General features: G+C 36.5%; 1 protein-coding gene across 3 annotated transcripts in view; it reads right to left on the bottom strand.

Annotated features, from left to right (window-relative positions):
• The window catches only part of B3GALT1 (beta-1,3-galactosyltransferase 1), a 178,864-nt gene that overhangs the window by 58,457 nt on the left and 100,296 nt on the right, over positions 1-20,111 (bottom strand). The window lies entirely within an intron of this gene.

Below are 20,111 nucleotides of genomic sequence, written 5' to 3'. Positions count from 1 at the left end.
TTACCATAATATTTTACAGTCTCATTAAGACTTTTTGGCCAGTCTTTTCTACAATTTCATCTTTTCTTAATGCATTTCCATTTTCCTTATATTGCCTACACATACTGAATTTAGAGGAGACTTTACTTCATGAAGTGTTGGCTTTTGTTACAAGTCATTTTACACTTCTTTCATCATTATTGCATGAGATTTGTATTGAGTATGTAATTTAGCTTGCTTCTTGCTCTGTGTTCAGTCAAAACATGAATTTTCTGCCATAAGACTTTCATGGAAAGGAAAAAAAGAAAACACTATCACTGCAGGATAAGGGTGTTTCAGCATGGTGTGCCAATATGAAATGCTGTACTTGGGTATGCGGGTTTGAATCCCCTGAAGCTTGGCAGTGTCTTAAATGGCTGATGAGTATTTGGTTGTTTATGTGAACGATTTCAGGACTTCTGCCTGCAGTTCATAACACAAAAGCTTCTAGCACTGTTAAGACCCCTTTTTGTGCCGTCTGGAATTCCCAAGGCAGAACAGGCATGGAGTCAAAATTGCTGGAACAGATGTGAAATCCTGGCTATGCTGACTTCAATGTAAGTTTTGCCACAGCTGACAGTGGGGCAAAGCTTTAATGCAGAAGTAGTCCTCCTTTGTTGATAATCCTTGTGTATGCCCTAGGGAAGCTTCATTGCTACCACCCAGACTGTGTTTGTGTGCAGAGAAGATGTAATTCTCTTATGGTGTCACACTGTGCCTTTCACAATCACAGCATTTCTGGGAATGAAATTGGGACAGAGGAGAAAGAAAACCTTAAGTGTGGACACATGCTGTCTTATTGCTTGTGTCCCGAGTCATTCCTAGGAACATGGATCAAGAACTCTGACCTGAGCAAGGTCAATTTCTTGAGACTGCAGAGAAGGGAGTCACTAATGACTGCAGCCAGTGCGTCTCCCAGTCCCTGCTACTGCATTTGCAGATTATCCCTTTAGTGATGCTTTTGGTACGTGGAGCAACAGAACATTCAGTTCAGTCCTACTTAGCCCATGAAGACTGAGTTATCCGTGTAAATGTGATCTAGCGAGCTATTCTCAGAGACGCTTATCAATTTTTATGTTAAATGACAGCAGCAAACAGGAAGTGTTTGATACCTCTTTAGTTATGAGGAAGGTATGTGATACAGAATGTCAGAATTTTTATTTAATCGGTGCTGATTGAAAGAGAGAATGGTCTCAAGTTGTGCTGCGGGAGGTTTAGATTGAATATAAGGAAAAAATTCTTCACTGGAAGAGTTATCAAGCACTGGAACAGGCTGTCCACCTAAGTGGTTGAGTCACCATCCATGGAAATATATAGATGTGGCACTTAAGGACAAGGTTTAGTGGTGGACTTGGCAGTGTAGGTTGATGGTTAGACTTGATGATCTTAAAGTTTTGGGGGTTTTTATGATTCTACAGGAAGCTAAAAATAAGACTCCTTGTCATTTGGGAAAATACATTTTTTTATTTCTGTCAGGTGAAAATGTTCCCATTAGAAATATTCTCAAGTTGTCTGTTTTCTGAAAGTATTTACTCTCTTATGCATCCCATCTAAAACATGATTTTGCTTTGTAAAATAGAGTCAGAGACTTTCAAAATTCAGAATCATTTAGAGTTATAAATAATGCTCATCCTTTCAAGTACAAAATAATAAACCATTACTGCTTCACAGTGCTGGAAGTTAAAATAATCTTAAGTCTTCATTTAAAAAAATTAAATTAAAAAAAAGATAAAAGTAATTAAAAACACTTTGGGGAGTTTTTGAAGACTTGTTGTTTGCTGCACATCTTTATCTGTCTCAACTGTATGGAGAGAAATTGCTGTTGCCACTTCTGTGGTACCAGAAATTGATTCAAAGCTTGTTTACACCACTAACAGTTAATTTCATGTTGAAGGTGGAACTCAGTATTTTTATTTATAATGAACTGAGAAGGCTCATTAACTTCAAAGCATTGCTACAGTGGTTTATTCCTTAGGAATGAGAATTTATAGGCACAATGCATGTATCCATTATGCTTATACAAGCCTTGTGATAATTTTATAAAAAGCCAAAATATACAAGTACTTTTGCTGTAATTAACAGAAAATTGTCTTACATAAGTCTTCACAGAACTTATTTCCTTTCTACAAAGATCACAGATGGTGGGAACCCAAAGAACACTTGCATGGTGGGTAATCATAATTTTGGGGTCTGCATGTGAGATACAATGCTAGCTGAGCATTAATCTAGATTTGGATCTCAGTCAGTCCCTTCAACTGCTCTTGAATCTTTGAATTCTTACAACATTCACTTCCTTTGTAAAATTCAAGTATCAGTGAAGTAAATAAAATATTTTTGCATCATACATAACATTTAAGCGTGCACAAACATGAAAGATGTATTCTGAGATAATATTTCTGGATTCTGATATCTTTAGGGCACATTTTGGGAGCAGAAATTAACTGGTGCTTCTTCTGCACTTTACAAGAAGTTCTGTTTGCGTTTTATCTTTTCTGTAGTTTCTATAAACTTTGAGACGACATCCTTCCAGGAGACAGTTTTTGCTTAGGGTCCCTTTCTTGGGTATGTCCATGTGTGTCTTTTGCCATTATGTATTTTCTAGCCTTGCACTTTTTTTCCCTCCCAAGACTTATCTACTTATCACTAACTCCTGTCTGAGCACTTTACATTGTATAATGGTACTTTAAATCTTATTAGCAGGACACTAGATATATTTCTTCAGAATAATTAATTGCATTTTTATTGTGATGACCAGAGGATAAAGCAGTTCCTATTCCACAATAATTTAACTCATTCTGTTTCTCTCTTCATGTCAATTCTGATTTCACATGCCTACTCCTTGACCTATCTGCAGCAATTTAATTTTTGTATGACAAAGCACTTTACACCTCTATGCAATTCTATAAATAAAAAGCAATAAGCTGACATCTTTCACCTGTATCAAATGTATTTCATACCCTTTTTTTCTGGTATACTTGCTATTAAACTTCTGTCTCTTTATATGTATTGCCTGTCTGCATTTCCCATGTCCCTCTGCCCCTTTTCTGTCAATTGACAGAATTTTTAGCTGCAGGTAAAGTGTAATGCCTCTTCTGCCTCTGTGCTGATGGGTTTGCACATGCATTGCAGACAGTTTCTCTGCAATGGGCTATAAAATAAACTGTCGACAGCCACGTATTTGCTTTCACGCATACACAGTACTGCTTCTTTCAAGCAGTACATATATATATATATGAAAAAAGTTGAGGAACTGACTAAAATCTGTCTCTGAAATAAAGACAAGGCTAAAAACCAAAAAAACAACTGTATGCTGAGATCACTCAAAGCTCTCAATAACCTAATCAGGCCACTTACTATGTTGCAGTATCTAAGATATTTTAAGTCTTCATGTTATACTTTTAGATGGAAATTGTCCTGTGTTTATAAAATTCAGATGGACATTCATGTGGTCTTTTTTTAAATACTGAACTACAGAGGTCATCTGCATGGAACTGGTCTCCCAGGACTGAAGACTGGTGTCAGACTGACTGATAGCTGCCTACCCATCAGAGCAAATTGCACTCATTGCTCTGGGACACTCAGCAGGTTGCTTTTATTTTACTCACACTGCATGTTACTGTACCTTGTCTTTGTGCCTTGGATCTCATCCCTAATCTTTAGCCCCTGATTCCTGCTCTTACTCCTAGAGCTCCCACTTGAAGTGCAATCTTGCTCTGGGTTATTCTCACTTAACTCCCTTACTGGCAAAACTCCTATTTCTCATACTCTAGCATTCTATGATTTGTCCAGTCCAGTTCTTGAATTAAGATCATCTTAACTAGATCTCTTATCTATTAAACAAAACAGGAAGTTGAGCAGAGACTTCGATGAAATCTCTGTAACTTAATTTAACACTTTCTTCAGGTTATTGTCGTAAACTGTTCTGCCAGTTGCTGTTACTGGTGCTTAACCATTCAGGCTTTTTATAGCTTTATGTATTTTGACCTTAAAAAAGTCATCTGTGAGCCCTGTAACACCTAAAAGTGCAGTTTACATTAACAACCAAAAGCGATTAAGACTTGCTTGTAAACGTGTTTGATTGAAGGATCTGTAAACCTGAGACGAATACCTTGTAAGTAGTGTAAGATTTTTTAAGAATAACAAATTATGGTGATAATATAGTCTGTTACCCCAGAAAAGTGACAGGATTTATAAATCCAAGTAAAGAGTTACAGAGAAGTAAGGAAAGGAGTATATACTTTGGGTGTCAGCAGGAATAGCTAATACATTTCAGTTTGAATTTTTTTCTCATTTAGCAATATATGTAAGTAAAGATGATATGTCTCTGGGTTGTTTTAAAATGTAAATGTGTCAATATTAAAAACAGTTTATATCTTACGAGAAGACAGAGGAAAAGACAACAAACAAATTCCCAATGGCAAGGTAAATCAACATGCCCTCAAGTGGTAACAATCAGATATTTAGAGGTACTAGATCACTTCTTATGTATTTGTCCTATTTTATTTCCTTTTTCAGATGTTAGGCAATATCCTGTTAAGTTGGAGGCAAGAATAGCTCAACTGCAGAATCACTTTCTAATTGGAAACATCACTGTGGCTGCTTTTGATATCAACTGAATTCATGGCATTCTTTGATAGTACCAATGGAGGCAATAACACAGAGTAATACAAAGCCTGGCTGTGTACAGTATATTGTATAGTATCAGTCTTGATGCAGTGCTCAGGTTTATGCCCAGAAACATATATCTGAAGGTTCTGATTCTTTAGATTTATCTGTGATATTAGGGTCTCATGGGCACTACCACACAAACTTCTAATCTGTAGACCTGAAATGTGAGGTGATAATCTAAACAAAGAGACACAAAACCTAACTAACCTTAGTTTAGGGTCTGCTTTTGCTTCAATACTTCAGTACTTCGATGACTAACTTTGTGTGTGTGTGTCTTTATGAGATCTAGCATTTACTGTAAGCTTGTTTTGTGTAACAGCATGCTGTATCGCTAATTGTTATTCTTAGTGGGTTTTTTGCTTCCTATTTTTCAGAAGCTGTTTGAATGCCAAATAGTAGCAATCATCTGTCAGATAATAGATAGGAATCTGGGATTGTAACTAAATGTAGCTATAGTACATGCACTTAAATACTAATTAAACCACGCTGACTCTGAGGTCATAATCTGTGTGATTATACTAGACTCAAATCATGAACAGATCTTGTCAATATAATTTTTTTTTTTTCATTCCTAATTTTTGTCTTGCATAGAAAATAACTGAGTAGCTCTTATTCAAAAGTGAATTCTTACACCATAAACAAAACCTTTTGAAAAATTTCATCTTCTACCCTTGGAATGGTATTTGAAATTGTTCATGTGTTGGGTTGCAAAGTGTTTCATTAGTTTTATGAGGATTTTTGTAATAAATGTATGTTAGATCTAAGGCAGGAAACAAGGCTATATTTACAGTTCCCAGAACTTCTCATTGTAACAGTTTTCATTCAGTTGCTAGGAGCTTAGCCAAACTTTTAAAGTATTTGGGCTGAAATGTGTTGTATTATGATGTGGACTTTAATTATGTGAGAGCACACTATTCTTCTCCAATTCTTTCCCTGCCTGCCTCATTCATGTCACAAGACAGATAGTATTGATTTAACAGACAGTTTGCAATTATGTCATTTAAAGATGCAATTCATTCGGTTTGTGGCCCCCTGGCTCACTGCAGCTTTCAGATCTTTCTCTGAATATGACACTGTTGATTTTCTCATAAGACTGATGGGCTCCATCAAAACTATGAATGTTAGCATCTACATTTTATAATGCTCTTGTGGAATGAGTATTTACTATTATTTCTTCTTTACAGCATGATACTATGGCACAATAATATATCCTCAAAGCACAGACCAGTTTGAGTGAAATACTCATTACCTAAATTCTCAAAGAACACAATTTTTAATATTTGTCCAGGGCTGGAGTTTTTAATAAGTTTTTAACTTATCCCTATGAATTCTTAAAACTTCTGCAGACCTAAGCCTTTGTGTGCTAGACTGTGTGCTCAGAATACACAGCAGTTTTGACTGCAGTGGCAGGAAGCATTGGCAAAACTTAAATTCTGTTCTCCTCTCTGCTTTCTTTAGCATAAGACCTAGACCTTCTTTCATTTCTGTAGCAAAGGAAAGTGGGTTTACAAACATCAAGGTCATTCTCCACACAGCTGGCTTACATCCTCTGAATCTCATCTTTTCTGTGTACTGCATTGACAAGATTTTTCTTTTTAAATTATGAAGTGCTGACTCTTGATGTTTCACAGATAAGAAGGAATCAGCAAGACATGTTTAATTTTCAATCTTACACCCATAGAAGAAGCCGTTTTGTTTAAGTAACACAGAAATTTTTCTCATAATCTTTGTTTTGGAGTTTAGCTTAAAACCCCCATTGGCACTTTTACTCCAGTCACTTGCAAAATGCTCATGCTTGGGATCTAAATGAAGAGCAGCCCATTCTATTTTCTCTTTTAAAGTTTTCAGGTCCACATTGAGATACTATGGATTGACCTAATGACACATTCCAGAATTCTCATCTGGTGATATCTTCAACACATCTTTACTAGAAAAGTGATTTGATGATAGAGGCTGTAAATTGAATTCCCTGCCCCCCCCCCCCCCCCCCCCCCCCCCCCCTTTGTTTTCATGCAAGCAGTCTGCTTTGTAAAATTTTGAAATACTGAGTGAAGAGCTTCTTTTACAAGGTGAAAAAGTGGACAAACCCATGCTCTGGGGCTAAAGGTCTTCATATGTTGAAACTCTTTAACCACCCAAGACCAGATCCTGCCCTAATGTGGCAAAGACAGTTCTCCCAACTGTATTGTTGAAATGTATACTATACTGACATAGGTATACTAACTTGCAGTAACAGTTTTTTTCTGGAGAGTTATTTTTAAGCTGGATCAGTTCGTGATATAGTTTGTGGCAGAATTTCACAAGCATTTAAAGTGCTGCAAAGGAAAGGCAGGAACTTCTTAAGCCAGCTTTTCTCAGAAGTCCGTTGAATGTGGAGTTACGAGTTAAGCATTGCAGTATGACACCTAATTAACATCCTAAATTCTGTCTATTTGTGTGGTTAGTTACATATACTGTCAGTTCAGGTCAGGATTATCATTTTGTCTTCTCCAAACCCACTTAGATGGAATCTGTGCTTATGGCAGCAAAACTGAACTTTTATGTATAAAATGGAAAAGGATGGAGATCAGGCATTGAATAAATCCACAGGCAGAATGCTGCTGCTGCTATTGCTTGCTTTGTTTTGTCCAAACAGAACAGTTGTAGGTGTATATTAAGGGACATAAAGCCAGATACACAAGATAGTATATTAACCTAAATTAAACTTCCGGGAAATGAATATCAAGAACAAAATGAAGAATTTTTGTGCCTTGATATTGGGAGAGTATGAATATGTGGTCAGCTGTGCTCCAACTGAAAAGAAATCTGATCCATTAGATAAAAATGAGAAAATCAGTTTGGTGTGTGTTTTGGTCTTTTGGAAATCTTCATAATATACATCTAATTCATCTTTTAAGTTGTCCCACAAGACTCAGGGATAAGGCTGCACCCTACAGTTCATTATAGACCACAATGCAGGGAGGTATGACCATGGCCATGAACAGAATATTGGGTACTCTGTGGGTAAACTGAGCCCTACGTCCTTAGAACCTGGCATTTTGATATTAATAGGTGGGCATAAAAAATCCACTTTCAGCCGGTGGATGGATGAAAAGACTTCAAAGTCACCTTTTTTTTTTTTTTTAAAGAAAATAATCAATTCTTTTGGAAAATCTGAGTGGATAATTTGTTTTGTTCATTTTTATAGCTTTTGCCATCTTCTATGCCTGATTAATGCATCTCTAGGTCACCAGGGAAAGGGACTACAGTAAGTAAGTGCAAAGGTTGTTCTAAACATTCAGTATCAGTAGGAAGGAAAGATTAGAGAACCTACATGTGTTAGGCAGAATGAACAGTTTTCTTCTTATTCTTTAAATGGCAGTGTGGAAAGATGGCTGGGTGTAAAATTACAGGAAACTGAGAAGTTATATTCACACCCTAGCTGCAGTTCTAACAGCATGGAAATTATAGGGTAAAATACAGTTTTTTCTGTCTGGATGCAATGTGGTTGGCACGCTCGAGACATACTCCATGATGATTCCCCATACCCAGTGTGCAACCACAGCATCTGCTAAAAGGGATGAAATGGAGGGTGGAGCAGAGTGGGGACACAGTGGCCAGGCAGTGCTGAAATCCTTGCAGGGAGGGGAACTCGATGGTACTTTGCAGCTGAGAAGCCACATAGCACCTGCCATCCAGGGGAGAGAGGGGAGGATGTCCTGCTGCTGAGCCAGCTGCTGTGGTGAAATCCCTCTCCTTAGATGAACTTTGTTCATTGTAGCCTAATTGCAATATCAACACCCACTTCCATCCCAAAGTGCTCCCAAAGTACACCCACCCCTCTCTTGGAAGGTGTTCTATATTTTTTTTTTGACTGCATCTTTAAAAGCAAAGTGAGAGAATTTTACAGAAATCAGTGAAAAAAGTTATGTATGGCTAAAGTCACTCAAGCACCACCTAAACACGAAGAAATTGTACCAAAATAAGCTGAGAATGGGGGAAGGTTAGGGAAGACTCCATCATAACTCTTGGGATCAGTCAACAGGCTGAATCGTTTCTCACCAGTAAGGATACCTATTGGCTAACAACCATGCTCTATACGTGCTGAATACTTTAACTGGGGATTAGAGCTTGTCTCTATGTTTCTTTGAATATGTTTTTGCAGACAGATATTGTCACTGAGAATCCTGGAACATTAACCTGTCACAATTTTTATTCATAAAGAGTGTTATTCTGTCAGCTACTGATGTGAGTCCTTCACAGGCATTGGCAGGGGGTAACATTCAAATAAAGAGGAACACTCACTAAGGGGTCATAAAGTGGGAAGACCTGCTGAATGGTTTCCCTTACAGTGTAGGTGTGTCCCTGAATATGTTAATCAAGCCTCCCTCCAATCCAGCAGGACTGCTCAGTGAAGGGTCTCCCTAAAGGGACACTGACAAACTGGGTGGGCACAAGGATCTCAGCTTTCCTGGGGTGCTGGCAGACAAATATGAAGAGTGAAGTAAAGGAAAGGGTAGAGGAAATCTCCCCTTTTCATGCTACATGGTGCTATAATCTGTAGTTTATTTCAGCTAAATAAAGATGATGGTACCAAGTAATAAGTCAGCAAATCATAATGAACTGCGCCCTGAAGCAACTGTTTTACTAACAGTGTCTTTTAAACTATCATTCAGAATTTCTGCTATTTTTCAATTTTATGCAGTGGCATAGTAAAACTTCACGGTTTTGTTTTGTATTTATCCTTTGTCAGTTTTTGTATTAATATAACCATACCCTTCATAAATCATAGAATAGTTTGGGTTAAAAGGGACCTCTAGTTTTAACCCCCCTCCATATATATGTAGATTAAAACCATTAAATGTAAGCCTCCTTGCACGTTTAGATAAACCTATTACTGAAGGTGAAAGAGAGGGAGAACCCTAATTATTCTTTCTCAGTAACAACTTTCATGAGACTGCCTGAAGACTCTAATCAAATGAAGAGATTTTGTCCTGCTGAGCAGCTGTCAGAAAGAAGGTTATAAACTAATATTAAATGTCTTTCAGCAAAATATTGTTTGCATCTGAATAAGAATTGTTATTTTCTGTACAATATTGTAATAAGAAGTACTTCTCTAGAAGTAATCCTTCAGCAGTGTTTGGAATTATTCAGTAGATTGCCAAAAGGAAAAAGAAATCATTTAGACAATGTAGAGTTGCAAGATGACACACAATTATAGACCTGCAGCAGTGTCAGCCAGTTAGGTATTATTAATTTTTGTTAACTTCATGGAGCTTGTTTTAATGGTCAGGAAAGAAGTCTGCAAAGTTGAAAATGTATAACTGGTTGCAAAACTACTTTTATAGCCCAAGGAAAAATAACTCTGCCCTGGAAGATTAAAGTCCCAATAAGTAAAGAATAATTATTTATTTTTTCGTAATAAAATACAACAGTTCTTTTTTCCAGTGAAGCATGCACATTAATTCTGTGTGTATTCTTCACCAACAATTGGATGTAAGCTTGGTAGAATTTTCTTTCAATGATCAGTGTCAATTACCTATGTCTCTATGGCGGTACTATTGCAGGCTTCCTGAAAGGTTTTCGAAGAACTGCTGTCCTGGTGAACCTATCCTGGCAACACAGAAAAACACACCTCAAGGAGGTTCAATTCACTGCACCACTAGAATTTATTTCAAAAGTAGCAGTTTTCCCTGCTAACTCCTATATTTCTAAAGGGAACTATAAGTAGGAACAAAGGGAAAAATCCCAGGATATGTATTTTGCTTTTAGTACTTTATCTCCACTGCCTGATGACCTAAAGCGGTCAGCAAATGCACCTGAAGAAGTCTAAGCTAATAGACCACCAGGTACTCGTAGTGTATAAAGTATTTGGAAGGGAGATATAAGATCTGACATACTATGACCAAATAGCTGTATTTGTACTAGAAATCATTGTTGTTATTTTTCTTTTAAAGAACAACTGTATTAAAGTACTTCAAACATTTTTCTTGATTGTACACAGGCACTCACTAAAGCTTTTTTTTTTTTTTTTTTTTTTTTTTGCTTACATAGTGAAAGTGATGTGTCTCTTCACAGCATCTTGGAAATTCATTGCAAGATTCACTGGCATTCACAGTGTCTTAAAAAATGTGGTGTGAACATTAGATCCAATGACAGGACAATTTAAAGTGAAGTTGCTCTGGTCGTACCTTGCTATTGCTCAGGAGCTGACATCAAAATTGAGTTAAAGACACCTATGTTAGACAAGAAGCTTCCTTAATGAGGCTGTAAAAATTTTGAATTTTCAGAAATTGCAGCAAAGTGCATGGAATGGTTTATAACATAACTTTCACTAGCAGCATGTAGTTTCTTAACTGTGGCTAGCTCAGTGACATAAAATGTGTTACAGTTCCCTGTGGGATGCTGTGTGTGCTGTTGTCTGTGGCTTCATCCACACCAAGATAACATGTAAGAAAGGAAAAAATCTCAGCTCCTAACCTGGAAGGAAAAAACCATGAGAATTGTCTACATGCAATATACCTCTGAAGAGATAATAAACAGTGTAACTAGTGCATATTTCCAGCTGGAAAAAAGTGTTAACTGCTACGAGATGTGAGGAGTGATGATACTAGAATAATTATTCATATTATTGGAGGAGGGATAATGGCTACGGAATATGAAAAATGTGCAAAATTAAAACAAAAATATCTCAAAATATTTTTGACCAAAGGAAACCCCCCCAAAAACCCAAGCAACTTTTCCTTCCTGTTATTTTTTTCCTCATTAAAATGTATTCTAAAGAGGGTATTTTTCCAATATTACAATACTATTTAGATTAGTGGAAAAAATACTATAGTATTGTATAGTATTGTATAGTATTGTATAGTATTGTGCTTCAAATTTTTCCATTATTCTGATTAGTATCGTGCTTCAAATGCTTTTTCATCATAAACCACTTTTTCCACTGCACCATTCCCATTTTGTAAATAACAGTGGCAGTAACACAAAGATCAAAGCACACTGGTAAGAGAATGTAAGTAGCAATTCCCTGAGAAAATGTGAGGTCTTTTCCTGGAAAGGGAGGTATGGCTAAGTTGTCTTAGTATCCACTAGTGGAAATGGAGCAAAATTTTAAAACATTATTTTTTCTTTGTACATTTTTAAAAGGTTGTTTCCCAAAAAGACAAATTTTGAATGGTTTCTTTAAAATCCAGTGGAACTATTAATTCTAGCAATTATTGAATTTTGAATCAGATCGTTGCTAGTAGTAATAGCATTACTGCCTTTGAGTTCAGATTAAATTAACTGTCAAGGGATGAGTCCGTGTAAAATTCATCTCTCTGCAGAAGGGTTTTTGTGGTTTGTGTGTCAGTTTGGTATTATTTCAGTTCTAATTCTTAGTGCTACAGTCCTGAGCAGTAATTTGATGTGTGTTGCTGGGTGACTGTGTGCAGTTGGGCAAATTTGTAAAGGAGCTCTGGAACACTACTGCCTTTCAACAATGGCAGGTCTGTTGTATTCTCTGCATATTCTTGATACCTGGTGTTTACCTTTAAGTCCTACCTACTAAATGAGGGTTTTCAAAAAATTGTTGGGCCCTTCAGACTGCAGGAAGTCTGAAGACATGAGCCAAATGTATGCTAAGTCTCAAAAGTCTGTAATAAACCAGAAAAACAAAGTGAAAAGGCTTAAAGTTTTTGGCATGTGATGGGAATCCCTACAAATATTTAAGAGTTTGATTATGTGAACATTCTGGGGCTCTGGAAGAGGTGTGTGGTGTGTAAACTGTACATTTTCATTTTGTATATTTCCTTTTTCCTCTTCCCCTTCCCAGTAAAACCCTACCTGTTTTAGAGTCATCCTGCAATGGTGTACCAATTAAATAAATGATTGCTATATTGCTTCAGGCAGTGCTTGGAATACTTGGAAAAACTGGGCACAAGAAACATGGGGAAAAAAAGCATCTGCTTTTGCTACTGCGATGTTCCTTATTTTGACCTGGAGGAGAAGAATAGGATCCTCTTGTTTAGTCATTTTAGCAGGTCAGTAATTGAGATTGTGCTGTCTTTTCTTGGTAGGCTTAGTTGGTCCTGAAGCCAAAATAACCCCCACTATTTATACAGATTTTAAAATTAAATTGTTTCATGCTGTTTGCTTTTGATGAATGTTTTAGCAAAGGAACTTCACAGGAAGTTCATAGAATACAATTTAAGTTCATACTTTAGAGGAGGGTATTTGGAGAACTCGTACTGGTTATAAGAATAATGTTCAGGCAAACACTGAACGAAGTCTAATACATGGCTTAATTAGTTTCAGAGACTAAATTTTGAATAATAAACATTCACAATGGGATTGAGCTACAAAAGAGGAACTGTTTGCAGAAATTATTCAGCAAACAGTTGTAATGAATAATAAATATGAGAAAATTGTGACCCACTCATAGACATTTCATCATTTCATTAGTGAATAAAAAAGGCAAAAAAATCTGAAGTAAATTATGAATGATGAGTAAATTATTAATCATTTCCACAAATTTGCTATTGAGATCATGTGCTGAACTTTGAATCAGTGCAGGAATGTGATTGCTTTTCACTGGTTTTGTGTTAACTTCTTGAGTTCAAGATGCAGGTACTGCTCACAAGAGTAATAAACTCTAGTAACGCTTAAATCCTAAGCACCGTATTGCTCTAAAGGCATTTACCTAAAATAAATTAAAGCATGTATTTGCCTTCAAGCATATAAAAGTGCTGGTTGACGGTGTTGGACTACTTATGTATCTGAAGGTAAGCATATCCCCAAGTGCGTGCTGGGCCCTGGGCTGGATTGCGCACAGGTAGACTGGGTAGTCACAGCTAATGAATGAGAAGAGTACAGCCCCAGTTCTGATTTTTGAAATACCACATAAAGGGAGGTACCAATTTCTGGCAGTAGCAGCTGAATGTTTCACTGTGCTTTAACAAGAGGGGTTTACAGCTCCCATTTTCACAGAATCTCACAGTAGTTGGAAGGGATCTCTGGAGGTCAGCTGGTCCAACCTCAGGGCTACCTAGAGCTGTTTGCCCTGACCACTTCCAGGCTGGTTTTGGCTGTTTCCAAGGATGGAAAGTCTACTTTTGGTGCAGTTGGGCTTTCATGGCAAAGGGGTGAATGCTGCTGCTGGATTACCATCCTTGGTGCATCCCTAACCATCATTAGTGGTTATGTCCTACTTACATGCTACACAGCGAATGTGGTGGTCTTTATTGGTCGAAGATCATTCAAGGGAAAATGGAACTTTAATGTCATAGGAAGTTTCTTTAGGCTTTCTTGGCTTTTAATTAAATACCTGTAAATGGAATGAATATGCACCTGTGGTGCAATGATTTCTCATTATTTATAAAGTTTTTGTGAGAAATCATTCTGAAAATTAAGAGTATATATATATTTATTCCACTAAACCACACTTTTAAGCAGAACAGTGGAAGAATTCCATTACTTGAGTCACGCGCTGCACATAAATAAGTAAAAAGAATGTTTTTTTCCATGGCAACTTTTATCAATAAAAAAATATTTCTAAAATGTCTTACTGGAATAAACTATTCAGGAATTGGAGTTCTACAAAAATGAATAAATACTAAATTAACATTCTTTGGGAAATTTGCAGGACTTGTAGTTTGTGAATCCATAAATTCATATGTGATTGTCAATAACTGGTAGATTTTTGTGCTTTTCTCATATTTTTATATGCAATAATGTCAAAATGCAGTTTTGAGAAAATATTTCTTCCCACACGGTACAAGGACGTATGCTGGTTTTATAATTGACTGTATTATTTCAGATCCTAGTTTGTATACCATTGAGAGTAAAATGTGTTCTTAACCATACATCTATATCACACATTTAGAGAGAATGATAAATGATAGGTTACCACATGTCCTTGAGAACTACTTTTTCTCAACTTCCAGAAGCATTTATTGCATTCCAGTTACTGAAAAGCTTTTTTGAAAGGTTTATTTTCTTATCCTTTTCATATTTTCTTATTTTGAAGATAATTTAGATTTCTAGATTAATGTGTTCCATGTCTAAGCTCTGGTTTTCGTGTCTACAGGGTTTAAGAATGAAACAGCAGTATTACTTGAGATCTTACTGTGCACTCTTACTGCTATTATGCCTGTGAGTGTTATGCTAGGGCTGGATGAATTTTGTGTTTAATAGCAAGGATACGTGGTGTTATTAGTGAACTAGAATTCTATCCCTGAAAAAACGGTTCCATTATTTTTTCATCTCTGGCAATGGACTGTGATCAAAATTCCTTTCTTCTAATGGAAAATCTTGTGCATGAAAACCTAGTACATGTATTGTTCATTACAAGCTCAGGTTCTGAAACATACATAGAATGCATGAACAGGCAACTGTAAACTCTGCTTTTAAACATGTATGACCAGGAAAAAAAATAAATTTAATTCATTCCTGGACCCACTCCACTGTTAGGAGCATGAGAAGCAATCTCTTTTGACTGCAACAAAGAATGAGATAAAAGCTTTTCAATTCTGGGTAACAGAAACTGATGTCTAGAGTGTCTGGCAAGTTCTCTTCTTATCTACTAATTCCCAAATGCTGATCTTTCCACTGTTGAACTATAATGTTCTTACACAGAACAGAAAGGAGGTGGATGTACTTAACATCATTTTTGCCTCAGTCCCCAACTATATCTGTTGGTGTTTTTCCAGAGAATCTTAAGATAACATGTTCAATTTCTGGCACCGATCTTGGCAGATAGAAAACTCTTTCCATGTGTGTTTTGAGACAGTCACCCTTGCTTCTGAATAAATGGAACAGGTTACCCACCTTTGCAGATAATAGCAAACATTACTTAGGACCAGGAGTAAAATAGTTTCCCATACAGAAGACAAAAACGCCAAGTTATATCGAATTGTAAAGTTACAGAAAAACTGTGTGATCTCTTAAATTTAGATATCTGTAATGACCTGTGTTTCTGTTATTATGTTTCTGTAAATAAGTCCCTAATAGCTGTTATTTGCCAAGTGAAGTGGTGATGCTGCTCCTGATGTTATTTAGCCATTTTAGCCAATGAAGCTGAAATAATGTATGATCATTTTAAGTTTGGAAAAGGTTTCCTGTGGCCTAATCCAGCTTAAATCTAGACTGATGAATAATGTCAGAAATCAACGAAGAACTTCTTTCATTTTGGGTATTTTAATTGAAGTGTTGTGACATTTAAGTTATTCAGTCTTGTGCTTGATACACTGTGTGAAGAGATGGTAAATGGAACACCTGCATGTTTCGGACTGGGCTAATTTCTGCGTTTTAGCCTTCAGCAGGTTGCTGGCTAAGTGGGTAAATGTGCTGACAGAAAAACAGGGACATTTCCTCATGAGAAACTGATTCTCTTAGCTTCCATTGAAGATCTGCTTTTGAATTCTGCTATGATTTTATTGAAATCATTCCATTCTCTACATAATGGTTTGATATTGACAAATTGGCAAATTCTCATTAAAAGCCCCCAACTTCTGGTGCTCTTTCTCTTTTCTCTCTTTGATGCACTTGTAAGGGACAGCATAGCCTAGAGGTAGTGCTGCTTTCTACTACCTCTGCTGTAAGCAGGAGTAAATATTTAGGTGGTAGCTGTTTTCCTCAGTGAACACCTGATAAGACTTTTTATTTTTAAACAATATTCAGAAATACATATTCTGAATATATACTGAAAAGTATAAAATTGCCAGCCAGACAAGGTGTCAATTTGATGAATAATATATGGGATATATTTGACATGTTTTCAAGGTACCATTAAAAGGAAAAATGCTGGACTTCATAGCACATTATATTTAATGTTATGGCTACATCCTTATATATCTGATGTGATAATTTAATAACATATCTAATGGAAGTTCTTGGGACCATTTTTCATCCTAACATAATCAATTTTCAGTCTAGCTCTTCATGTTCATGAATGACTGCATTAGATTCCTGCTGTTCAGACTATGAGAACAGGCAGAGAAGGAATTGTCTCAATACTAGCCTTTAATTATGAACAATGTGCACAGGATGAGTGTTTAGTTATCTTTTGCAAATAGTTTCGTAAAGCAGACCTGATCTCAAAAGGTTACTGTTAGAAATTTCTTGCTCTTGCATCTCTCTGCTTTAATTTAAGGGATTTCCACTGGGATGCAGCAGTCAGCTTTTCTCATTTGATATTTACTTTATTTCTGCTGTGATTTAAACCTGCCTACATGTCAATTTTCTCACCTCTTTAGAAAATTCAGTGATTGCTTTTTCCCTTCCACTAAAGTGTCTTGTTTTTTCTCTTGTATAAGTTTTTGTGTTTCTAGTAAACTTCTTGGAAGTTTCATTGCTTCTACAGTCATTAAAAATTTCTTCAAAGTTTGAATGTAGGACTGACTTGTCACGGTTCTTGTGTGCTGGGAGATTAGTCAATGCTGAAGTAATTAACTGTAAACTCCCAGATTACTTTTTAGTGCATATCTGGAGAATATTAAATAAAGGAGAGACATTAGAGTTGCAGTAAATAATATGGTAGCAGTAAAATAATTTAAAATAAAGTATAGACTTCTTTTGTGTATGAAGGTTAAGCTACAGTATTATCCATTCAGCTTGTTGTGGGAGAGAATGAGCCATTCTGAGACTCCTATGAAAGAGTTAAAATAACGGTGTTGTTAATCCAAAGGCGTCTGAATACTTTCACAAACATAGCTACATACACTGGATGTGGTTTTAAACGGATTTCATTGTTACCATCACGGTTGGTGCATTGCAGTTGCTGAGAGTTACTCAATATCTGGCAGTTGGCTCATGATACTTTTTTTGTCTTACTTTGCTTGAGTTAATTTGCATTCTTTTTAAACTGACATCTTTCCATTTTACAGTTTTAAAAATACCTGTTGATAAGGAAGTGCTGACAGAAGTGTAGGTGAGAGAACTGCTGAGTTATGGGTGTTTTTGCCTTCTGGCCTTTATATTTATCAATGCACGAGTGACTCCCATAGCCAGTGGAATTTGGTAGTACTAATTTTGTTTTGGTGCTGCTGTTACTCTTCTATTGGCTCAATGTGGTAGTATCATATCTGATTTATGTATTTACTTTTGGCATCACAGTCTGTTTCCTCTCCCGTTACAAATTTATTTCAAGGTGGGATTTGGGCAGATGTGTGTTCTGACTTTGTGAACCTTCTGCACTGGGTGTTGTCTCTGAATTGTTGTCAGTGGAGGAGACAGGTTACTGGTAATCTTTATCAATCTCCAAGCTCAGAATGAGTGGGGGATAAACTATTGTTTCAAGACTGTTGATAACATTTTAGTGCAGGTCAGTGCAAGTTCCATTTTATTATGAACAGAATCAAGGTAAGAATTCCTATCTTTAGTGACAGGATTTAGTGGAATCCAGACCATTTCCCCCCTCTTACAGCTGGAGTGAAGTCTCCAAGGTTATGGAGATGAGTGTTTCTTCTCTACTTGCTGAAGGATGAGCTGTAACCACATCAGTTTGTTGGGGGGGAAGGCTGGAAGGTTTTTTGTTTGTTTGTTTGTTTTTTTAAATCTCAGCACCTATCTATCCATCAAAGCACCTTTATGCATTAAGATGGTTGTAAAAACATTTCATAGCAATTCTCTGTGGGCTTCTGTTCTTCTTGTAGTTTTTGCCTCCCCTACATATTGGTCCTTGCCTTATTTATTAGGGGTTAAATAATTAAAACTGCCTGTACCATAATACTTCATTGTTGCAAACTGCTACATGTCATGGTGATGGATTGCCAAAAATTGTTTTCAATCGTGTAGTAATAATTTTAAAAATTACAAATGGGCATTAAATGAATAGCTAGCAAAGTTAAAAGATTGTACAGTCAAAGGTCAGAATAATTGTGGGGCTGCGAGTACTTTTCAAAAGGTTAACTCATCCATTTTAACTTCAGTGGCATTTTGGTGGCCTTTTAGAGAAGCAAGCAGGTCTGTACCAGTGCAAGATTAAAATACGCTTGACTTGGATTTTAGAATACTTTGGAAGAAGATCATGAAGGAATTTTTATATTCAGATTTCCATGTAATTTAACAGCAGTGTACCTACATATTTCTGAAATTAATTTAACTTTCTTGGCAAGCTTTTTGTGGAAAAGGGAGAAATTATAGTTTTCATAATTGCGACTTGAGATTTATTTTCCACTCAAGGTCAGGCCTTCTGTTCTTTAGGAAACAGAAGATTTGGTCTGATAGAAACAGGTTTTGGTCTGACAAATGCTAAATCTTGTAATTATGATAAAAATCATTAACCAGTTGCTCAACCTGTGGTCCTGATCCTTAAAGAAGTTACTGAGATACATTTTTGGAAATAAAGCAACATGAATAGGTAATCTCAAGCTGGCTCATTAAAAATGTTTGTAGGTACTTCTGTTTTGGCATCAATTAAATTATAAGCAAATTATCATATTAAACAATATATGCATTCTAAGAGATCTTAAAAATGTACATATATATCTGTTTATAAAGAACAAATTAAGTAATAAGACCAAGAAAAGTAAACCCTTTAAAATATATATGTTGTCCTTTATAGTAGAACAAATGAATTGGGCTTCAACAGACACACAAATCTTGGTCTGGACTGTAGGCAGGCACAAAGAATCTTTATTGTTAAGACAGAAATAATTATAGCAGTTGTGTTGACACTTTTCCTTTCTAGGGATATCTTGTTAAAAGGAAAAAGTACTGCACCCAGCTGCAGATTTCTATTAGGCCTGAAGAAGAAGTAGACAGTTTTCTGAGGTCACAGAATTTCTTGTAATCTTGCTATTGTTTTGGATGGTATTTTAAGGAACTTTCTAAATTGTCTTTCTGAGCTGTCCTCATTATTTGTGTAATTCTACTTGTGGTCTGCGTTGATGTTTCTGATAGATGGATTAGCGCTGATTACACATTGAATTCAGTATGCATGTCACAGTATCAGTGGCAAATAAATTTCAATGCTCGCTGAGACATTTTAATTAGAATTTTGTGTGTCATTAAGAACATCTTTGCTTTTGCTTCTGTTTTTCCTGGCTGATATTATCTCTGCCTCATGTGTCACTAGAGACCCCAAACTGGAATAGTTTTTCCTGGAAAAGTTTTACACTTACATATTCTTAAGAGACTTACTGAAAGATGGTTCTTATTCCGTGGATGGATGCTGCATGGCAGCAAAAGGCAGTGAGTGGAGCCTGTATAAATCTGCTGTTGGGCATTCTCTGATCTCATTTGGCCCCCTCCCTGGCCAGTGGGTGACAATGGCTGAAGTTACAGACCATTGGGAAGCTGAGAATGATATGAGCTCTTCGGTGTATCTGACGACTTCTCCCCATATCCAGATAGGATTTCAGGGATTTGAGTTTGCCTGGGGTGTAAGCCTGAGTGCAGCATATGGAGGCAAACAGAAGTATTCTTTGATGCTAAAGTAATGAATAAGTGAAAACCCTGTATAA

Source organism: Hirundo rustica, chromosome 7, assembly GCF_015227805.2.
Source record: "Hirundo rustica isolate bHirRus1 chromosome 7, bHirRus1.pri.v3, whole genome shotgun sequence".
NCBI lineage: Eukaryota > Metazoa > Chordata > Aves > Passeriformes > Hirundinidae > Hirundo > Hirundo rustica.
The sequence above is the reverse complement of the archived record's forward strand: the minus strand, read 5'-3'. Positions and strand labels throughout refer to the sequence as shown.